Consider the following 24319-nt stretch of genomic DNA (forward strand, 5'->3'; position numbering starts at 1 on the left):
GTTGCAGGAGCTCAGCACCCCCGGAAGCCAGGCCCCTGCGTGTATAAAGTTCCACACTCAAAATCAGAGGCTGCTTTGGCAAATCTGCTCCTTGCCCGCTCTGTGCCTCACTTCCCCATCTTGCAGGGGGTTCGGGAGGATAAATTCATTGGCACTTGTACAGCTCTTTGAGAGTCTCTGAGGGCAGGTGCTACAGAAGTCCAAAGTATCATTATTTCCAACCTAAACCAACAGAGCAATCTGGGCAACGTGGCTAGAGAATCTCTGGAAATAATGGGAGGGCAACAAGCAACAAACACCAGAGCTGAGGGGGGAAAGGGAGACAGCTGTCCTTAGGAGCGCTGCCTACGGACTTGGAGTGGCCAAAACATGCCACTGGGTCCCTGAACCTCCCAATACAATAAACACCAGTAATAAGTTGTGAGAAATGTACTAGACTAGAGAGTTATTAGGAATTGAAGGAACCATTGATAGATCTAGCTCCCCAGAGCATATGGGAATTAGTACAGGGCTTTGCATTATCCATATCAGATCAAGAAGGTAGTTGTAGTCACACCTCACAGACCAAGTTCAAATGCACCACTGTCTCCTCTGAGCTCCTTGGACCATCTCACTTGCCAGTTCTCCCCCATTCCAAAATCCCGCCCCTCCTTCTTTCCTAGGGTCTCTGCGCCACTGCAGTGAGAGCCTTGGTGGGAAGAGTTAAATCTGCACTCTTCATGTTGTTGACGCCCTGGACCATCTTTCCTCCATCTTCCTCTGCCACCTTGACCCACAGAGCCTTATTTAATGTGATGTTTATTATTATTTATTATTTATTTGTATTACTGTAGTGCCTAGGACCCCTGGTCATAGACCAGGACCCCATTGTGCTAGGCGCTGTACAAACACAGAGCAAAAAGATGGTCCCTCCCCCAAGGAGCTTGCAATCTAAGTGCCTCTTGCCTGCATGTTTATGGAGCAGTCACATGTATGTAACTGTATGCAACTAGCTCTAGAGCATTTGGAGATAGCTTTGGAATGAAAGATACTATACATGGGCCAATCCTGCAATCATTTCCTCAAGGGGAACTTAATGAAGCCATTCGGGGCACCAGCCACACAGATCCATCCAGCATCCATAGGGAACCCCGTTGGCTTCCCCTTTGTGGATCCATTTGCAGGAGTCAGCCTAAAGTTGTACTGTATAATTGGCATGCCTGTAACTCTGTATGCCTTTCATTATCTGTAACTCTGTATGCCTTACTTCTTTGGGGTGTTGTGAGGCTTAATTAAGTCCTCTGGGGAAAGCATTCAGATCCTTGCATGAAACGTGCTACATGCAGGCAAAGTGTTCTTAGGAAGAAAGCAATAAAGCCTCCAAACCAAAAAAAAAGGCAGCTGTCTAGCAACAGGCACTCCATGGCAAGGTTCCTGTATCAAGGCAATCAGCTTCTTTTCAATACACATCCCAGGGGAGCACAAGAAATACTTGGAAACCAGCCACAGCGTTCACACCAGCTGCTGATGAATCTTTGTCAGGCTCAAGTTCATTTCAGTTATGGGAAGGAGAGTGATGACCTGATTTGCTGTGGGAGGATCTTAGTAGTTCAGGGGGCCCCGGGAGTGTAGGTAGCAATAATTAATTAATTAATGCATAGCATTTACAAATAGTCCAGCACTTTACATTTTCAACGCACTGTACAGCCATTGCCTAGCTGAGTGTTTAAGTGCAGATTCTTTCCTCTCTCATGTTTTGATATGTATACATTGATTTTTTTAAGGTCCACATAAACTCCAATTTAACGTACAGGGTATTCAGATGAACTGATGGGGCTAAATAAAATAGATGCAGCCTAGTAAGTAAATCTTTGTTACTGCTGCATTGATCACATCTCACCACTAGAGGACTTACCACTGTACCTTTTGGTGCTTCTCCAACGGCAGTCTTCTAGGATCCTTATATAATTAAATGCATATAATTAACGCCTTGCACTGGTGTAAGTGATGACACTGTGCCCTGTATAACATGTCACCATTTACACCCATGCAAATTAGGTGCAAGCTGCCCAGTCAGAATGGCAGCGTTTCATGTCCACTTTGCACGGGCATAAATGGACTGCGAGAGGTGCAGGGCAATGGAGAATCTGGCCCAAGAAAACCAGGGGAAAGCACTGGACCTTCCTCAAGGCTTTGTGAGAAAGAAATGGGTTTGCAAGCTGATTTAGAAGAGCAGAAGGAGGGACGCCCACAAGTGACGATGGAGCTGCAGACGCACAGACACAAACGGTGCCCTTTTCTTCTGCCTCTGCAAACCCCACACTCCAAAGGTCCCTTAGACCAGTGCTACTCAAAGTGGTGGTCCGTGGACCAGTGCCCATCCGCGAGCCATCGGCTGGCAGTCTGCGCGCACATTGGGGAAAAAAATTGCAGGTTCCCCACATCAGATAGCTTGAGAAGCACTGCCTTAGACAGTGAGATGGGAGGTGGGGCACAGGCAGTCAGAGCACGACAGGGGCTGCAGTGCAACAGAGGAGGGTGTTCTCGGGGGCTCTTTGGGTTTTAGTGGAGCTCAGCACCCAGGTCCTCCAATGGCATTTAGGTGCCTAACTCCCACTGATTTCAATGGGAATTAGGCACCTAAATACTGTTGAGGATCTGGTCCCAGGAGCTTATTGTTCTTGGTGCTCCTCTCCCAGCCTAGGTAAAGCTAAATGTGTCCTCAGCCTCCTAGCCCCTGGGGTTCAAAAGGCTTAGTAATAAAAGTATTTTCTCTTCTCTGACATCTCCTGTCTGAGGATTGCAAAGCTCTTTCCAAAGAGCAATAAAGAGAGCCTGAGAGGCAGGGAAGCATCCGCACCCCCCTTATTACAGATGGGGAAACTGAGGCACAAGCAGAGCAGAGATGTGTCCAAGATCATCACAGTGAAGTCCTATTTATGGCAAACCTGTGCATGGGGGTTTAGAGAAAGTAACCACAACCACCAGACTGGGCTCCCCTCTCGTTCTAGTGCTGGTCCCTCCAAGCCAGGCCCTTTGCCAGGGCACCACCACCAGGGGAAGCTTTAACTGTTGCTGTCCGTGTTCTGAGGATACAAACAGGATTTTGCTTTCCCGGGGTAATCATCTGGATGATCACTAAAAACAGAAGATGTGGTGCAGGTAACAGAGTCACCCTCAACCCAGACCTTTGACCTCTGCAGCATATTGATCTTGCCCATGCCTGTGTGTGTCTATCTAACTGCCATGTGACATGCACTCTGTTTACAGGTTTAGTTCTCATCTGTCTCCTTTCTTTCGCTGCCCACCACCATCAGAATCAGTCTCAGAGGAGTCTCTAATACTTAAATGTCACAGACCCGCTAATGACTTTCTGAGCACGGGAGAGACAATTACTTGTCATGTCCAATCAACACAGAGAAACATCAAGGAAAGTGGACTGTGGCTAAAAGGGAAAGAAAATAAAAGAGGCCAGAGGATTGTGACAGCTCAAGTGGAAGGAAAGCATTGCAGGGTGAGAACAGCTAACAAGGGTCCTGGCAGCTGTGGGAAGTGACTATATTGAGAAGGTTTGGCACCTCATCAGCAGACAGATAACAAAGCTGGCCAGGGAGTGGCATTTTATAATTTGCACACAGGTGAGGGCTGAGATGACTGTCCTTTTCTTTTAAAAACACTTCTAAAAAATGACTAATGCCAATTTGTAAGAAGGATCTGAACAAGCAGGTTTTTCGCACTTTAGGAGCTGCTGCCGTGACAGGTTCCTGGAAGGAATCTGTTTTGGCCACCTGAAAGTGACAAGTCCTGAGAGGACTGGAAATATCAAACCCAGAAACCAACACACAATTTCCTGAGGGACAAAAGGAAACAAATTAGAGATGGAGTGCTAGGAGAAGAGATGGCAAAGTGGGCATAAGCATTAGGGGAGAGCCAGTGGTCATATCACAGGATGGGGAACCAGGACTCCTGAGTTTCATTTCTGGCTCTGCTCCTGACTTGCTGAGTGATGCTAGGGACAAGTCACCTCTGCCCCAATTTACCCATCTGTAAAATGGCTATACTAATGCAACAGCATGGGTTCACCCCAGTATGAGATCAGCCTAGGGGGATCATGGGCTCATGAGGCAGATGCTGTAGGCATATTGGGAGTGCTGCCTTTTGGCTGAACGGTAAAGCTAAGATCCTGACCACTTGCAGTCTGAGTTCCCCTGGCACTTTTTTTCAAGAGCTGTAAGGTGCTCATATACCACAGTAACAGCCCCAGTATCCTTGGGGTATCTGCGTAATTATATCCAGATCTAGCTATCTATCAGTGGCACTTATATGGCCCCCTTATGGCAGAACCTCTCAGCCTTCAGTGCATGACACAAGCCATCAACATGTATGACAAAGGCTGAAATGGGGGACACCTTGGTTTTATTGCATGATCCACCATAACTGAGACCAGAATGGTTGTTAACTATAGAACCTGAGTGAAGACTGTTTCCTCACTAAGTGAAACAGGTAATCCAGTTTTGCAATCTGTTACAGACAGGCATGGGCGGGAAGGTCCTACCGAGAATACTGGGAAGCAGGGGGCTTGGAGAGAAGGACCTAGGCTTCCCACTGGGTTTCAGGGGAACAGATAGGGTGGGGGGGTGGTCGCTGCCCAGTTGAACTCAGGTTGCTCCTACCCCATTCTGGCCCTACCTATGTGCAGGGCTCCGTTGCTGCCTTGAAAGATTTTCTCCCTCTAACTCCATGAGTAGCTCTGGGCTCCTGCTCCCCTCTAAGGAGCAGAGAGAAGGAGCCCAACACAGCAGCTGGAGGCCTGCCCCTGCTTTTCCTCCTCTCTCCCTCCCGTGAATAATGAAGCAGCCCAACCCGCTCACTGCTTAATAAGGCCTCCCCTATCCTAAGACTGCACTCAGCCCCTGGAGTCCCTCTCCTTAGGGAAGCAAGGGTCCAGAGTTGCAGTGCAGTGTCTTCTCCTCCTCCTTTTTTCATCCCCACCAATCAGCTTGTCCTGAGAGTGCACCACAACAGGGAGGCAGTAGCAGGCCAGTAAAGAGGGCTGATTTCATCATTCTACCTCCCTCAATTCCCTTTGCTATTTCAGCTGAACACACTTCCTGTCCTAAACTTTTGCATAACATCACCATCACTGTGCATTCTTATGCAGAATCACTGCAACTCAGTGATGGGTGAAGCGACCCTAGTATACTGGGGATGAGGTTGGACAGGGAAGGGAAAAAGAGGAGCAAAGCTCTCCCTCCACTAAGAAGAGGGATAAGCTATTACCAGCAGGAGAGTGAGTTTGTGGCGGGGGGCGGGGGGGGTGAGAAAACCTGGATTTGTGCTGGAAATGGCCCAACTTGATTATCATACACATTGTAAGGAGAGTGATCACTTTAGATAAGCTATTACCAGCAGGAGGGTGGGGTGGGAGGAGGTATTTTTTCATGCTTTGTGTGTATATAATAAGATCTTCTACACTTTCCATAGTATGCATCCGATGAAGTGAGCTGTAGCTCATGAAAGCTTATGCTCAAATAAATTGGTTAGTCTCTAAGGTGCCACAAGTACTCCTTTTCTTTTTAAGAAGAGGGGAGGCTCCCCTTCCCTTTCCTGACTTAGGCAAATAGTGTTCCCCCCACAGCTAATGCAGTAAGAGCTCCTCCTTCTGTTTAAATCTAATTAACCCATTCGTAGGGCAGGAGACTGCTCCTGAGAGGTGCTGAGCACCTGTACCTCAGATGCGGGTGCTCAGCACCTTCCAGGATCATGCCCACTTCAGCATGAAAAGTGCTATAAATATAGAATTATAAATGAAAATAAATATAAAACCCCACTATTTTACTTACATTTATTTACAGAGGTTTCCCAAAAACACAATGGCCTACCTTTTTTTTAATAGGGCAGCAGGATTTTCCTTTGGCACCGGTAACCATAAACTGTCCAGCATGCAAATAACTCATCTGAGTGCTGTCCCTGCATTAAAAATGCTAGAATAATTTTACTGTCAGGTAAGAGAGAATGACGATCTCTCTGCCAGTTTTTAATAGGGTGATGTCCACTTGTCTGTCAGACAGATATTCTTGTGCTATGCTGAAGGCAGTATGCTTGCATCATGATTACAATTGATTACAGAAATACTTAATCATTAAAGGAAGACTGGCACATCAAAGATGACACCCAATTTTGCTTTTGTAAAAACAGGCTAACATAAGTAAGCTAAGCTAACAATGGGTATGTGTATGTGTGTGTTAAATTGTATTTCTTTGAGAAGTAGTATCTGATCCATATGCATACTCACAAAGTAAAGCAGAGTAAAGGTTGCACATGAAACTTTAACTGTGACTTTTCATACTTTTGAATACTTCATTCAAAAGTAGTCCCTTTCTCTTAACATTGCTTTTTGTATGGAATTTACTAGGTGTAGTTAAAAACACTGTTGAGGCATGAAACATAAGAAGGATATCCATTCTCCAAGATTTAAAATTGGCTTGCAAAACCTTGATAATGTGCATACATTTCATTCTCTGGAGCTATTTGGCTAGATATAAGCCCAATACTCTGTTTCATCCACCACAGGAAATCTGTAGATGAGAGCCCATTCCCCACACACTTTAAGAAGTTTGCAGGCTCTTTCGTGGCTCTCAAGGGCCCTCAGAGCCTGAAATCCACCTTAAAAAAGGATGATCAGTTTAGACAAAATATATTGGGCCAAGTCTTACAGTCCTTACCATTGACTTATCTGGGAGTTTTACACAAATAAATCCTAAGTACTTCAGGATTTGGACCACTGACAATTAAGAATTTGCAGAAAGATACAAGAGTCTGATCTGAGCGTAACAAGCCGAGGAAACAATTCTACTGCAGCTGTGTAGTTTATTATCTAGTACAATACCTCTCAGTGCAAGGCCAGAGAGTGTCAATAAGGCAGGGTAACCTGCATGCCACTCACCGGAATGTATATTAACCCTTCAGCCTAGTGAAGGGAATGCTGCAGGGAAAGCTTCGCTTTTACAGGGCGTGGGGGAGATTTGAGGGGATGTGTGTGTGTTGGGTGGTGGAAGGGGCTTGCGGGAAGGGCTCAAGAGACAGACAACCAAGTGGGTGCCTGAATAACACTAGATGGCAGCAGCCCATTTCCTTCAGGACTTGTCCTCCTGCAGTGCAGTGGGCCCTGTAGACGTTTCCATGGTAACAGGCCCTGATGTGCATCACCTAAAAGGCAGGAAAGGAAAAGAGAAAAATGGTCTCCAAAAGGGGGTGAGGGGAGGAGGGAGAACTGGTGCCTTTGTTAAGGAGCAGGCAAATATGTAAATTGTCAAGGTCACTAAAGTGTTGGCCTCTGGACTCCATCCCAGTGATGCACAGTGAGACACTGCTTCCCCCCTGCCCCTCTTAAGTGTAAATGTGTTAATGCCCTCTCCCAGCACAGCTCACGCTCTTTGAGAAAGGAGCAAGGTCCAGCGGAGGAGAGCTGAGAGGGCGATAAATGGCAGAGGAATGATTTAGGACAGATCATTGTCAATTTTACAGCTCACATGCAATATTATTAACAGCTGCAGTGCATTAGGACAGTTTAATGTCTGATTTACATCCTGGGTAGAAGGACTACAGCCTGCTCCTGCTGGCTGACAGAATAGGGCTTTTCTACCTCTCTCCTCTATGATCTATAAACTAGAATCCATGTGAGTTCAGGTTTATTTTCTTTCACATTTTCTGCCTCATTTCATTCTGTCCCCTCAAGAATCAGTAGTACAGTAATTTAATTTTCTCATGGTCCTTAACACTCTTAGCAAGTGTGACAGACTAACAGCCCCTTCCTGTGATTTCTTAATTGTTTTTATTACTTTTCCTTGGGACAGAGGGGTATATTGTTAACTCAGTAGCAGGGATTAAGGCTCCATGCAATGAAATGGGTTTGTAACTCCACTGTGTGTGCCCCATGCAAGTGTTTCTGATAGCTCTGCATGTCAGTTTTTGTTACATTATATATTTTACCAATATATATTACGTGTTTGGGTACTACAGTGATTGGTACAATAGACAGCATAGGCAGACAGATATTTCAATAACTTCATCTCAGGGTAGAAGGGATATCGGTCTGAGGATATTAATCAGATTAAGAAGGAATGCTGAGCACTTTTCACGATTTCTTCACATTTCGACAGGATGTGCTACGGAACCAAAGAATTTATGTGACGAGAAGGGAATAGACAGCACTGACCTTGGGAAGCAGATTACAGCACCCTGCTGAAATGGTTCCACCCCCAAACAAAATATCTCTGTGTTTACACAACAGGAAAGATGTGATACAGACTCTTAAAACCCAGGAGTTTAAGGTTAATGCTGCAGTCTCAGGAAAATCCAGGAAAATGAAGGCCTACACGTTCCCTTTCACTACCTGGCCTTGGAGAGTCAGTGCCATATTCACCTCTGTCTTGGCCCAACATTTCCATGCACAGCAACGGGTGTTTGGAACAGATCTATGTCTTCTTTCAGTTGCCATTGTGCTGCACGGAGGCACAGAGTACTTCATAGTGACACAATAAGGATGGAGATCAGATCCTTCTGTTCAGGATGCGATCGCTGAGTAAAGGGAGACTCTCCATTGGCTGGTAGCAGATTAAGGGTTATGACATGGATTTGAGCAATTTTGGTTCCATCCAGAAGAGGGAAGTGGCACCAATATGATAACATATAAACCAGATTCTTACAAACTCCTCACACTGAATGAGGGGACAATACAGCCCCTAGTGCTCCGTTTTCAGAGGGACTCTGAATGGTGCATGTGTAAAACCTCCATTTGCACACACGGACTAAGCAGTTACACAATCCCCACATGTGTACAAATCAGAGGACAGGCTCCAAGTATCTGCCTGATAACTCCCCACGCTGAACGTCTCTTTGTTTTCTATTTGAACAGTAGCTTTAACAGAAGGTGGATTATCAAAACTGATGGGACAATCCAAACAGTTCAGTACTGTAACTATTGTACGCATGTAATGTAAATGCATTCGAGTGCTGTGCTGACCTGCAGTGTTCAGGGATGGAACCAAACTCCCCAAGGGAGCCAGTATGTTCAGAGCTGTGAATCTGGCTCTAGCCTACCTCTGATATTTACATCTGTTCTTCCTCCAAAGGTTGATTGTTTACCCAATGAACTGTAATAACATCGATCACAGCAGCCAAAGGTGGAAAATACTTATTTTAATCCAGATTCTACTAATGGCAGTACAGTTACCTGATCAACCAAATGATCCAGGGCAGCTGACTCGTGCTATTCCTGAAATAGGACAAATTCCTGCCCCTAATGGTATGAGTCATGCTGGGGAGAGGGGAAATAGAGTGGTGCCCGCCATACATTATTGACAAGAGCTGTAAAGTCAGCAGAGGGAAGGATGAAGCATGCTGGGATGGCTTCATGTGGGCTACCCAGCTGGAGCCCTGTCCATATCCTCCAGCTATTTTGGGGGATGGAGGGCATTGGCCAGAATGGTAGCTATTGAGCTTCCAAGTGCTAGGTTGGAATCCTCCCCTACTGCTGCATGAGTGTTGGCATGGAACTGCTCCCTGCTGCCTCTGCCTGCAGTAGGACACCACAGAGCAGAGGACAGGTTGGCTGTTGAGATGAGAGGTGAGTAGGAGCAACAATACGTCATAAATGTAAGAGGCGTCATTCAGCTGAGCTGAAACTCAGCAGCCTCAGCAAGTGAGATACAATGCTCCCAGCCCCTGCTGTCCTGAAGGCACGGAATAAAGCACAGTCTAGTACTGCAACCTCCCAGATGGCTGTTAGGCTGCTGGGCTCCTGCGTTGGCACTTTTTTAGTGTGTGATTCTTGTGCAGCTGTGGTTCTGTGCGGGTCAATACTACCGCCACTGATACTTAAAAACACAAACCCTGAAGTCATTTTAGTTGGGTGTACAGTAGCTGATCTTTAACTGCAGGATTTGGGCTGTTATCTCCCCCCCACACTTTTTTTTTTTTAATTAATAATAAAAAATCCCCCCAGCCAGATGTATTTTACCAAGGATTACTTAAACCAATGAGCATTCTCAGGCTCAGATCTTGTATGTTTCAGTCAGGAGTGGATTTTTATAGCCCATTTATACTAGCACTGGAAGTGCGGGGGGGGGGGTAGGGGAGGGGAGGAGGGAAGGTGCTTTAATGGAAGTGCTGACACAACTTCACCTGCATGGCAACCCTGCTAAAGACAGACACAGCCCGAGGGGAGTTGATTTGGCAGATTATGTGTAATTGATCTTGGGGCAGGCTTGATGCAAAGGCTCTTCAAAAATAACCTCAAAAAGAAAAGGAGGACTTGTGGCACTTTAGAGACTAACAAATTTATCTGAGCATAAGCTTTGGTGAGCTACAGCTCACTTCATCGGATGCATGATGAATATAACTTATCCTAAAAATAAACACTCAAAGTCCAAGCCTACTCCCATTGAACTCTTGCAGACTTCAGTGCGATCGCAGGCTAGGGCCCAAGGTATTGCTCAGCCAGGGCGATACTGTGGAGGCAATGGGTATTCATTACACAGGATGTGGTTGAAAGGGTTGGGCCTGATTTATTAATACTGAACACCTGGTACATGAGATACACAGACGAGGAGTGAGTAGAAATTGGCCCAGCTTGTAGAGCAATTCTCTTTGTCTAAAGACAGTTCTCTTTTATGCACTGTCCTCCTATCCTATCCCATCCCCTGTGCTTGTTCAACAGACAGAGCTATTGGCTGCCGTATGCCAGCCCTGAATTTAACATGTGACAATTTTCTGGGGTGCATTTGGCCTGTGGGGACACACTATGGGAGATTTCAGAGTAGCAGCCGTGTTAGTCTGTATTCGCAAAAAGAAAAGGGGTACTTGTGGCACCTTAGAGCCTAACAAATACTCCACTGCATGCATCTGATGAAGTGAGCTGTAGCTCACGAAAGCTTATGCTCAAATAAATTTGTTTGTCTCTAAGGTGCCACAAGTACTCCTTTTCTTTTTGCGGATACAGACTAACACAGCTGCTACTCTGAAACCTGTCACAATACGTTGGCATTTAACTATACATAAAACCTGTTATCTGTAGACCTAATACTACTTCAAACACTTATTAAGCTACACACACCTCTGATCCCAACAATATTGTTATCCTCATTTTAAAGATACAGAAACCTAAGCCAGCTTTTGAGAGAACCTGGGCTCCTTTAAGGCTTGGGGTAAAAATGGTCGGAATTCAGCAGTTTTTTATGTTTCATTTAGAGCTTTGGGATTTATTCAAACCCTGAGATCCCAATCGGTTTGCACAAATGCCCAGCAAGTGAGGCAGGGGTCTGATGGGACTTTGCCTTCCAGGCAGCTTTCAAAACCTGCTAGCCAGGCGTTCCATTCCCTTTTGCAGACGAAATGTTTTGTTCTCATTCCAACTCAGAGTGAAACCAAATTTCAAAATGTCAAAATCCTTTACAAAACAGAATTACCTTTCTCCCACCCTGTGAGCCTGGCTTTATAGAAGGAATTTACATTTAGCTCCTCCTGCTTCCTGGTAATAATGACCAGAGAGAGAGAGGACATGTTAGAACAGGGATTGGCAATCTTTGGCACGTGGCTGGCCAGGGTAAGCCTCCTGGCAGGCTGGGCCAGTTTGTTTACCTGCCGCGTCCACAGGTTCGGCCAATCGCAGCTCTCACTGGCTGCTGTTCGCCGTCCCAGGCCAATGGGGGCTGCGGGAAGCAGCGCGGGGCCGAGGGACATGCTGGCTGCCATTCCTGCAGCCCCCATTGGCCTGGAACGGCAAACTGCAGCCAGTGGGAGCCACGATCAGCCAAACCTGCAGACGCAGACGCAGGCTGGTTAGGTTGGTTACAAAGGTTGCCAATCCCCGTGTTAGATCTAGCTAAGGCAGCTTCTATGACAGGGCTCAGAGAGAGGACAGTCAGTAGCTAAGGCTGGGGCTCTTAAAGTTATCCACATTCCTGTGAAAATAATACCTGATGTTTGGAAAACTGGACTGTGTTAGTAAACAAGGAATCCTAATAAAGCTGAGATGCCTTTCTGTTCAATTCCACTGTGTCTGTGTATTTACTAAACTCTGGGCCTTTTGCCTTCTGCCTCCCTTCTCATGGCCTTGGAACGCCAACAGAAAATTCCACCTACAGCTACATACAGGGCGAGTATGATCCCACTCTTCTGATTGAGGAAGGGATGATTACTCTTGGAACACAGTGACTGGGGCAAACCTGGGAACTTCCCACTCGGACACCTGCCTGTTCCACCATTAAACATTACTGCATAGCTGCAAAGCTGTTAAACTGTGAAGATCAGAATCAATCAGTCAGAATGATCTGCTACCAGCTGGTGGGCACACTAGTAGGTTCTTTTAGAGGCGTCTTTGTAGTGGGACTTCTGTACTGGAAGAGGGTATAATTCCTTTTCAGAGCTTTCAGAAGAGTTGTTAGAAACCAGAGCCCTTTACATTTCACATGAGGTGGCTTATCTATCACGTTTCACTTTCCAAGCAGTTCCAAAAGATCACGAGATAGCAACCAAGCAGCAACCGCTGTTACCGTATATCTTTGTTTAGAAGTCACAGCTTCTAATTATGTTTCCCCTTAGGACTTTAATATTGAAGGCAACTAGAAAAAGAGGCCAGTTTCTATAAAATGTCATTACTTTCCCCTGTGCATTTTACATTGAGGGCAGCTTCAAAACAAAAGTGGCTTCTGTTTAAAAAAGAAAGAGAGGAAAGAGATCACTTTAGAGAGAAAGGGTGACTTCTATAATACAAACCCCCATCTCACAGGGATCTTTTCCTTTCCTGGCATAACAAAGTGCATAGCTTTTGGTTTAGCATTTATATTGATGGTAAGACAAACAAAAGGAACAGGCCAGAGGCAGACGCATTGAAAAGTGATGTTGGACGAAAAGCATGTCAGGGAATGGCGTAAGATCATTTCTCTGAGGAGCCGGCATAGCATGGGCTGGCCAAGGACTCCCAGAACTGCAAGAGACTTGACAGTCGAGGCCACAAAGCATGGCTTTCTACTAAAAATGTTAGATAGCCACCCGGATTGTGGCACCGCATGAGCACACCTGCACAGACCAAGAAAACACATCCTGGCAAAGGCATCAATGTTAATCTCTGATGTTATTTCAAAGCACACTAGGGATGGGTGGAAAAGGTTTATCTCAATAGGGCTTCAAGATAAGACAGCCAACGACAGTAGGCCAGAATATACTCAAAGACTAAATCCAAGGAGCTCAGCATCAAAGAAGTTAAAGAATAGAAATCACACAGAAATTATTTTTGCAATGTGTAATTGGTGCAGGAACGGATTCTGAGGTGCACAAAGAGCACTGTTTGTGTAAAACCAACACAGCCTTTTTATCCACTTTCCGGTTACTCTGTGAGGGTAGCTTCTATTCAACTCTGTGCGGTAAAGAGTTCCCTTCCAAATGAGAAGGTCTGCCAAACTATAAAACCCGATTTTCATATTACAAAAAGCAAGAGACCAGTCTGGGTGGCAGTTTAATTCTGTAATAAAATTTGATTTTGTAGCAACTTCCTATCAGAACTATGTGTGTGCGATTAGACATACAGTTGGAGACAGACAGACAGACACACGACAATCTTGATAAATAATTCCCCCTACGCTAGAAAACGGAGCTAACAAACTGGGGCAAATTTTTTAAAAATAGCTGTTGTCCAGTACAACACTTCTCATGCCTGGTAAAGCTGCCCTGTTGTTTCTTTTCGGTCTCCTTTCTTGCTACAGCGTTAACGCTCAGAGATTTACCAGGCAGCCATTTGAATGCTGAGCCTGCCAAGAGCTAGAGAGATTTTTTTTTTTTCGGCTTCACTTCCCGATTAATTTTAACTGCGTCACTTGAAGCGGAGCCATGTTGGAGTCAGCGTCGAAAGCAGATTTATAAAGGCGGCTTCTAATTTGTTCACCTCTTGCTTTTGGAAGCTCAGCTGCCCCACCGCAGTTTAGCTCGACACCTAATATTTTTACTAACAAAGTTCTCGGAAAAACCCTATGAATAATGCCTCCCTCTCTTCGACATATATTGTGCTAGTGATGCACTGCAGATTTTCTTATAGGAAAACAACCTTTGCATTCATAGTGCTGGAAAGCAGGCTGTGGAGAAGTACCCTCCTCGAAAAGGAACACTTGCCCTTTAAGAAAAACCCTGCAGTAATTTTCCATTCCCCTGCACAGTCCTGCCTACGTGGCAGGAATTGTTTGTAAGGCAGATGCATCATGGGTGAGGCTCACGCACTGATCTTTTCGCTGTTGCCTGGCTACGGCTCTTGGTATGCAGGCAGCATGCCAGGCTCCTGGGAAGCACCTTTGTTTCCAAGAAGGGATCTGAATTCTGTTTTCATGCTGAAGGCAGAGGACAAATGACGCCCCACTGAAGTTTCCCAAGCAGCCAAAGTGTAGCAAGCATCAAGAATTACTCAATAATATTAGGTTTCAGAGTAGCAGCCGTGTTAGTCTGTATTCGCAAAAAGAAAAGGAGTACTTGTGGCACCTTAGAGACTAACCAATTTATTTGAGCATAAGCTTTCGTGAGTTGCATCCGATGAAGTGAGCTGTAGCTTATGCTCAAATAAATTGGTTAGTCTCTAAGGTGCCACAAGTACTCCTTTTCTTTTTTCAATAATATTAATAAAAGCCTATCAGCTGGGATGATTTTTCACCTCTTAAAACAAAGAAATAGTTGAGTATATTGATGTTCTGTTGTCCGCTTGCCATTAGGCTGATATAACGCTTCCTCCTGCAGGCTGGCCGCTTGAACCATCAACAAATCATGTCAAACAAAATCTCCTGGATTTCCTTCAGGCCTACTGGCCCTGCTAAATAAACAAGGATTATATTTAGAGTCCTGTAACTTCATAAACAAGTTACATGAGATAATATTTGGAACCAAGGGGCCTGATTCTCTGTTTCTATGCACTGTGTGTAGACATTTGCAAAGTAAAATGGTGTAAAATTGACACTGGTAGGGTAATGGAGAATCAGACTCAACATGCTTTCTCTGTTCCCTGTTGCTAGGCTCATGGAATAGCACACAGCACTATGGAAACAGACATTTCCTGACTCTCACAGACCTGCAGTCCATCTCTGGTATGTGCTTTTTTTTTTTCACTCCTCAGAAGCCTGACACTTCCATCATTACCCGTGTGTTACACTCCTCAGTTAACACCCTGAATTGCATCTGCCACGCAGTGAGGGTGTCTCCCTGTGCAGCCAACCACTACCATCCTTCATTGGACCCCTGGCGATAACTGTGGAGCGACAGGGAACCTCCCCATTGGGTGACCTTGCGGTTTCTGGACAGCAATCCCAGCCCTCTTTGCCCTGGTCTACATTTAAAATTTAGAACAACCTAGGTAGTCACCATGAGGTGTGAAAAATTCACACCCCATTGCACTTTAATTAAGCAGACCTGTGTAGATGCACCATCTACATCGATTATCTATATCGATGGAAAAACCCCTTCCATTGATGCAGGAAGAACCTACATCACAGCACTACAGCGGCATGCCCTTAGTTTTTGTCCACACTAGGGAAAAAACAGGTGTATGTTTAAAACGTATTAACTAGCATATGGTCCTAGTATAACCAGGACAGGTTGTAGTTTCATCATGTACCTGGTGGTCAATGTAAACCCTAGGGTCCACTCTACAGTTCATACATTGGTATATTTTAAGGCCAGAAGGAACATTATGATAATCTAATCTGACCTTCTGCATAACACAGCCCAGAGAATCTCACCCAATAATTCATGCGCTCATAACTTCTGTTTGTGTTGCAGTGTATTTTTTAGAAAGATAATCCTGCCTTGATTTAAAGATTTCAAGTGACGGAGAATCCATCATCTCCCTTGGTAAATTGTTCCAATGTTAATTACCCCAAATGTTAGAAATTTGCTCCTTATTCACCTTATATTGTGGCTAGTTCAACTCAATTAGATATAACACATGTTAAAAGTACAATACGTCCTTTTAGTAGGATTTTAAAATTTGTTCGCTATTGTGTGTTTGCATCAAGCTTTAAAAAAGGCCAGTGAGCAACCAAGGGTGGCAGAATCTGGCCTGCAAATAACAATGGTTAAAGGTGCCATTCCTCTTCTTATTATATGTTCATAATTAAACAGATGAGCTCTTTAAACAATTCGTTACCAACAAATAAAGCCAAGGTCAGATGGTCATGACGGAGAGTCGCATTGTGAAGTAAGTTTATCACAGTTCCATTTCTACTAAAGCGTAACAGCCGCCCAGCTTGCAGGCACCTCCTGAGGCCTTGTTCCGTGTAATGGAATGCTGATATTCAGGTCTGCCCGGGAACGATTTTGCTTCTGTTGTCTGGGCAGCTAAGAATGTGGTAGCTTCAGTTAGTGCCAAGTGGGTTCTAGCCTATGAAAGCTTATGCCCAAACAAATCTGTTAGTCTCTAAGGTGCCACAAGGACTCCTCGTTGTTTTAACCTTAGCACTGAATTTCCTGGGCTTCTTAAGTTTGTTTTTATAACTCCAATGTTTTTAACGGTAATATGCTTTCCAACTGCCGATATGTGCCTGCAATCTTAGCTTCCTCGCCTAAATGAAGGGTGTTTTTTTTGTGGGTGGTAATTTCCTTATTTTTAAAAAATAGTCGTAAAGTCCACTGAAGAGGATCCATGTTGCTGCAGGCCCAGGAAAGTCCATGCTGTCCAGTGGACCTTAGGACGTTCACATAGGGAAAGCCCATTTGTTCTGCTGGACACAACATTTCCTGATATACAGAGTTCCCACCCATCATCCAGTGAAGCAGAGCCTCTATGTACAGACCACCCTCTGTATGTCCTCAGGAATCAGGGCTCCTGTCCTGTAGAGCCCAGGAGGTATTAATGGGGGTTGCTCTCTCCCCACAGCGATGTTCCTACTTAAAATCTTAACAAACTGCAAATATAAACACAGAATGGTCTTAGAAGGTTAAGAGAGAGGAACCAAATAATCAGTCTTCAGTCTCCTAATGGTCCTTTGATACCAAAAATCTGAGAGCTGAGCTCACAGTGGAAGGATTCTGGTTCTGTTTCAGATCACTTACTGTTTCGATTTCCTTTGCTCTTTCACCCTGCCCTGCTGTAACCCTGAGACTGGATCACCCCTAGTGCTGCTACTGCACCCCCGCCACTCAGTAACTACTAGTGGCTCTGCATAGCAGTGGATTCATCGCTATATCCCTGGCTCACCCTGATCCACTTTCCCAGATCCTGAAGAGCTGCAGAGAGAGCTGGGTTATGGAGAAGCTTCATGGCCCGTGCTGTGGACCACTTTACTTTATCCTGTGGGCATCACAGATCCTATCTCCCTGTGAAGGTTTTGCTGCAAGCAGGACCCTCTCCAGTCAGAGAGTTGGGGAGAGGATAGCTCCTTAAAGATGCTGTTCCTCTAGGAACCTATGGTCTTTTTCAGAAGGTGACTGCAGACCCGAGTGCCCACAGCGCAGGTCAGGGTTACATGTAAGAACTTAGGACCACTTTTCTGGGGGGGGAGGGCGGAGCATGAAGACCTCCAGTTTAGCCTGTTTTTCACCAGTGGCCCTATCCCTCCAATAGGGATGGACCTCTGTGTTTACCTCTGGGTGGGAGGGCAAGACGTAAGTCTTCCTAGAAGCCACGGTATACAGCGACAGCTTTGCCTAGATGGCTTGCTACAGGGGCAGTCCAGCCAACAGCCTCCTCCAAAAGAGGAAACACATCCGCTCCAATATTCTCCCTGGCCTTAGGGATGGGCAAAATGAATGTTCTGATCCAGTACTACTGGCTAGCAGACAGTGGGGCCCAGGAGTGTGCTCAGCTTCACTTGGAAATATTCTGTACAGCTCAGAGGCATCCTCATTCAGCCTGTTCCTGAATACAGCTGTCCTTGGCTGCTGTGTAAAGCCATAATAGCAAGGATTTAAGAGAGTCTTCTGCAAAAACCTACTCACCGTAAGGGCCTCATCCTGCTTCCATTGACTTCAACAAGATCAGAACAGAGCCCTAACAAAGCTGAGAGGAACAAAGAGGAGGAAAAGTAGGTAGAAAGAAGGAAGAGGCCAGAGGAGAGAAAAGGGCAGAAGAATAAGGGAGGAAGCAATAACATAAAAAAGCCCTTGGAGTACAATCAAAACCTTCAGGCAAAAATTTCAGACTTGGTTGACTAAAGTTAGGCACCTAAATCCACATATAAGCAACTAAATCAATGACCTGGCTTTTGAGGTGCCAAACACCCCAAAGTTCCTGTTTATTTCAGGGGAAGTTGTGGCACCTATGAAAACCAGGCCACTTTCATTTACAGGTCTAAATATGGATTTAGATGCCTACCTTTAGGTTCCTAAATTTGAAAACTTTGGCCTATAAGAATGAAAATAGAATCTACTTTGTAGTCTTCAACCAGTTTCATTCGACTGCCGTTTGGCAACTAGATACTGTGGTGATTTGTGCTCTGCGGCTACCTAAAATAGTGAAAAGAAAAGGAGCACTTGTGGCACCTTAGAGACTAACAAATTTATAAGTGAGCTGTAGCTCACGAAAGCTTATGCTCAAATAAATGTGTTAGTCTCTAAGGTGCCACAAATACTCCTTTTTTTTTTGTGGATACAGACTAACACGGCTGCTCCTCTGAAACCTAAAATAGTGAGAAATTTACTTTTTTGAAACTGTCCCCTAGGCCTTCCCGTATAATTATTATTTATATTTATTTCACAGAAGTCATGTGGGCTGCACAGTCATTCCCATATGAACTTGGTGTCTTGTTGTTGCAAAATGTTCTGTGGTTAAAATTCTGACCTGAATGCTTGATAAATATCTGAGCATTGAGAGTGCAGGAAGAAAAAGCACCTAAAAATCCCAGGGATTAAGATCATGCATGAGGTGGCTAAATCTGTTTTCTGCTAGTCCTGTTTGCAAGGTATACCCAGCTTGGCTCCCTTTTCAAGGGGGCAGAGGGGAAGCTTTAGGAATTGACCAGATTCTTTCAATTTCAGTTTCTTGCTAAAATGAACACAAGGTGGTGAAGAAACAGGGATTTCTGTGGGAAAGAGGTAAACAATGGGAGGAGTCTAATCCAACCAGGCAGGCAGTTGGAGCAGGAGGAAATTCACCAGGGGTCCTTCTTCCTGTATTAATTTGAGACACAGAATTAGCTGTGTCACAAAGGGCACCTTTTCCTCTTATTTATTATGGGTATTGCAATAGTGCTCAGAGGCTCGCAGGATTGAGACACCTGGTGCTAGATACCCCAAAGAAGTTATGATCTAATTGATAAAAGGATGCAACATGACTCTATTACAAATTTGGAGGGCAGCACAGAAGGGCAGGAGGGAAGCACTTTAATCCCATGTAAATTCAGCCTTGATAGGGTGACCAGATGTCCCGATTTTATAGGGACAGTCCCGATATTTGGGGCTTTTTCTTATATAGGCTCCTATTACCCCCCACCCCCGTCCTGATTTTTCACATTTGCTGTCTGGTCAGCCTGTGCATTCATCCGAAGGACCATGCACTCCTGGGCTCCCGCTCCTCCCCTAGCAGCACATCTGTCTTGGTGGCTGTGCTGCCCTTGATCCTTGGGCTGTGGCTTTACATGGGGGGAGGAGACGGTATACAGAAACAGTAAAGAAGTAAATACCACAATGAACAACATTAACATCCGCAACGGCACGGGTATGCCTACTACCTCAAATGTTTCTCCCTGGTCCCCTCACACCATCAGCCCAGCGAATTATCTCCTCCTGTGTGAAGGCTCAGATGAACAGAGATGATTATGTCATGAATGAGTGGCTGCTGTGATAAAGGGGCAGCACTCCACGTACACATCTTTCCCCTCTTTCCATGCTCCTGTGCACATTTGCCTGCTGTTTGCATGAGTTTCTCTCCACTTCATGGAGCAGAGGGTAGCAGCAGGCCCATAACCTTAGAAAGCATCTGTACATTTTAATATGAATTTAACGTTTCTCAAAGGTACTAAATTGACATCCCTGGAGATTACAGTCCTCTTCTGATGCCCAGAACAGGTAGTACACAGTAGTACAGCATGGGTAGCCACTGGGCAAGTTTTCTCCAGATCACAGGATTGTCTCAATGTGCCACAGTCCTGAACTGGAAGGACTACTTCCAAGGTTGAAATAGGAATTCTGTCTTATTCCGTCCTTGAGGTACATCTCAGCTAAGATTGCCATCTGTGGTGGACAGTTAGTGCCCTCTTTGGTGGTGGTATTTTTGTTGAGCTGACACTTGTCTGCTAACAACTGGGATGCATGAATTCTTTTCACATAGGCCAGTGAACAATCATCAAATGAGAATGATTTTCAGCTCTTGATCAGGCTGCATGCAAATGAATGGGCTAAAATGTGGAAGTAACTGGACCCCGATCATTATCAATATCATGTATCAATAACAAGCTACTATGTGTTTTTATCAATCACCTGCACACATTCCCTCTTGAAATAGTCTGTGTCCGTAACAATTTCATTCTGATGGAGACGTGTTAGTCTCTTCCATCCTACACAAGGTCCTGTAACTAGGGCATTTGTGGCTGTCTGCTTGCATATCCCAAGGGAACCTGACATTTGTGAAAATCTGATTGGTCTGAGAAAGAGGTGGAGAAATGCAGTTCTCTGTAGATGTAGAGGATATATTTAGGAGTGCAGCTGTGGGAGGCTGCGGAAACAAGAGAGCTTTTGTACTGCCAGAGTTCTGCTCAGCTCACAAACCTAAATAATCTGTTTTTTAGCACTATATTTTTCCCTTCCACAGTTCTGGGGTTGAATTGAAAAATACAGTTTAATGCAGCCACAATTCCTCCTGGGGAAAGCACGCTGCAGTGCCGGCTCTGCCATCCCTTAACTGGGTGCAGTATGTGCCCCGCACACGCAATGTAGCTAGTCAGTAATGTGGAAGAGAGCATGGTGACCCTGTCTTCACTGTACCCCTCTCTGCCCTCTTTGGAGAGGCTAGTACTGCTAGTGGTGTTAGTCTCACCAAGGATCTGATTCACCGTTGCTCCAACTCTTGTGTAAAAAGAAAAGGAGTACTTGTGGCACCTTAGAGACTAACCAATTTATTTGAGCATGAGCTTTCGTGAGCTACTGCTCACTTCATCGGAGCTCATGCTCAAATAAATTGGTTAGTCTCTAAGGTGCCACAAGTACTCCTTTTCTTTTTGCGAATACAGACTAACACGGCTGTTACTCTGAACTCTTGTGTAGTCATTTACTCCAATGCGAAGTGAGTATAAAAATGCATGTAAAATCCTACTAGATCAGAATGGTAACATTCCTTTGCATCAGTGTAAATGACACACAAGATGCAAGGCAATGTTGAATTGGGCTCCAAAGTCCCTGTGTTCTTCAGCCATGTTGTGGCTGCCTCGGCAGAGGGATGGGAGGTTGGGGAGGTTCCTTGTACCCTCTTCCCTCAACTTGTGCACCCGTTCAGGAACACGCATGATCTAGGCCTCATGTGGCCCTAAAGATTATTGCAAACAAATGGTGCAAGAACTTCTGGCCATATTCATCTAGTTTTATATCTAAGTAGCGTGGAGCACCAAAACTGGTGCAGGGACGTCTGTACTATGCCTTTGTGCCCTGGCTTGTCCCCAAGGGCTATGATGAGGTATTTACTCAGGCTATGTCCACACTACAGACCTCTGCCAGCACAGCTATGTCGGTCAAGGGTGTGGAGAGGTGTGATTGCAGGCCGATATAGGCGTGCCAGCAGAAGTCCGTAGTGGAGATGCAGTTATACTGGCAGATTCTTTACCAGTACCTGTGGGGGATGGTTTTACTATACTGGGATAGCTGCATCCACACTAGGAACACTTTGCCAGTATTTTATACTGTTATTCCTACAGAGTAAAGCGCTCCTAGTGAACACAGAGCCTCAGAGGGAAGCCACTGAGCCTTCCATCCCTCCCTCAGAGTTTACTAGCTCTGCAGGGGAACAGCTTAAAGTTATAGCAGGGTCTCCATAGCAGCCCGGCCAGGGGAGGCTGCTGAGGGCATGCACTGAATCAGCACATGCCCTGGTTGCCTCTGCCTTGTCACCTCCCTGCCCATTACCACCCACATTTTGGGCTGCAATAGCTCACTGCTCCCAGTGGAGCAGAACTTGCAGTTGCCTTCCACTAACCCAGCGTCCCTACTGGCAGGCTTCCTGCTGCAGGGGGTTTCCAGGGGTCACAACTCTCTGGCAGCAGAAGCTGGCATAGAACATGAGACGAATCTAATTCTAGATCTAAAAGAGATCTACTTTATCAACTCTAGATGCAGCTTGTTTTCAAACACCTTTGTATGAAGGTTTGCTGTTTTACAACACTTACTTATTAGCAGAAGGTTTCAATTACCAATTCTAATATTAAAAGTAGATTAGACAATGCAGTAGAGTAGCGAAATATACCACAGTGAATAATCCTGCATTGGCAGATGGACAGACTAGTTGCACTGTGTGGTCTTTTCTGTCCCTAATCGCCTTGATTCTGTCCTTTGCACTCAAGCTCTCCTGCAGTGAAAGGGTTACCTTCAGGACTAATTGGCTCAGAGCACCAGTCTTTTGCAACACATTATTGGCACCCTATTTAAAAGCAGCTTCCCTTCCCCTCCCCCACATCATAAAAACGTGCTGTAGTGAGAAACCAAATGCAACAGAGTACAGTATACAGAATCCCTTAGTGCTACAGCTCAGTACATTACACAAAAGTCCTTTTATATCTGGGAGCTAGAGTAGAAAATTCTAGAGGGGAAGATCTCAAGGATATTGACTGAATCAGCAGCTTTATTTCCCAAGAGATCACCATACTTGTCATTTCAGTGTGGTTTTTGCATACCATTGTGGGTTAGAACAGCACTCCACACACCCGTTCACCATGCTCCTTCCTGATTATTTGAAAATGGCAGGGTGTGAAACCACTCGGAGTGTTTTCAAACTACTGAAACCTATTAGCCTGATCTGAAAACTAACCCGCTTGCAAAAAGAAGAACTTTGTACGCTTCTTGCCATGTCTGCATTTAGCAGGATGCAGCCTTGCAAAGGGCTTCCGGTCACGAGTCCCTGCTGGAGCTCATTGTAAAGAGGAAAAATGACATGGAATGAAAGCAAAGCAAAGGAAAAAGAAAAAGAGTTAAAGTTGGGGGATTGAGGGCTGGACACTTTACATTTCTAGGAGAGTGCAGAGGCAGTAGCCATTTTGTGAGGCAGTGTTAATAAGAGACACACACATCTGTGTTCATGGAAATCTCAGTTTTAGACGTTTGTTCTTATATTTAACCATGACACCTCTTAATTGCTTCGTCACATTCTCTGAGCTCTCTTTTGGCTTTGATCCCATCGTCACTGCTGGAATTCATACTACGTTCCTCCCAATCCAAAGAGTAACCTTGTGCCTTCAGTCCAAATGGCTTTTATTTGAAATTAAAGGAAAACAACAAAACAAGGAAGAACAAAGTAATGTCTCCATGAGCACGGTCTTTGTAAAATGCTGCATTAACTGCTGCACTGCACACAGGGGCAGCTGCCTCCAGCAGACTCCTAGCATTTTAAAAAGTAGCTCACAAAAGCTTATGCTCAAATAAATTGGTTAGTCTCTAAGGTGCCACAAGTACTCCTTTTCTTTTTGTGAACACAGACTAACATGGCTGCTACTCTGAAACCTAGCATTTTAAAGATGCAGTAGGCGGAGAAGCTCATAGCTGAAATGTTCAGACAGAATTTAATTATATTCCAATTAATGACCAGGTGTTTTTCTCAGCAATGTATTTAATAGCTACTTCTTGTTTAGGGGAGACCAGTAATTGAGATGCTTTTGGCAGGTCAATGTGAGAGGTAATTTCAGATGGCACTAACTCTGCTAATCATGTCAAAACTATTTGACCTTTGTCGATGACGATCTGGGACATGCCCTTGGCTAGTAAAGGTAGGAGACCCAACCCTGGAATAAGATGAGCTGTAGCTGGTAGAAAATGTGGTTTATCTACCAGGGCTCACACCAGACCAGTTCTCTGTGGTAGGCACTGGCTGACTATTGGTTTCCAGGTGGAATATAAGATATCTTTTTTGATCCATAAAGCTCTAATGGTTTGGAAGCTGCCTACAATATCTGAGACCACCCCTCTGCCTAAGTGATCGTGTACAGCTGAGCTCAGTGTATATTCCAAAAGCTGGAGCCCTCTTGGAATAAAAGTGTGGGAGCAACAAGCCCTGTCTTTTCCCTGAGAGGTTTTCAGTGTTGGAACATGATCACACCCCACCTGTTGGTCCAGAATAACTGCATTTGTTGGCTTTAAGTTTACCGTGAAAGGCTCACCTATTTAACGAGGCTTT

This window comes from Natator depressus, chromosome 10, assembly GCF_965152275.1.
Source record: "Natator depressus isolate rNatDep1 chromosome 10, rNatDep2.hap1, whole genome shotgun sequence".
Classification (NCBI taxonomy): domain Eukaryota; kingdom Metazoa; phylum Chordata; order Testudines; family Cheloniidae; genus Natator; species Natator depressus.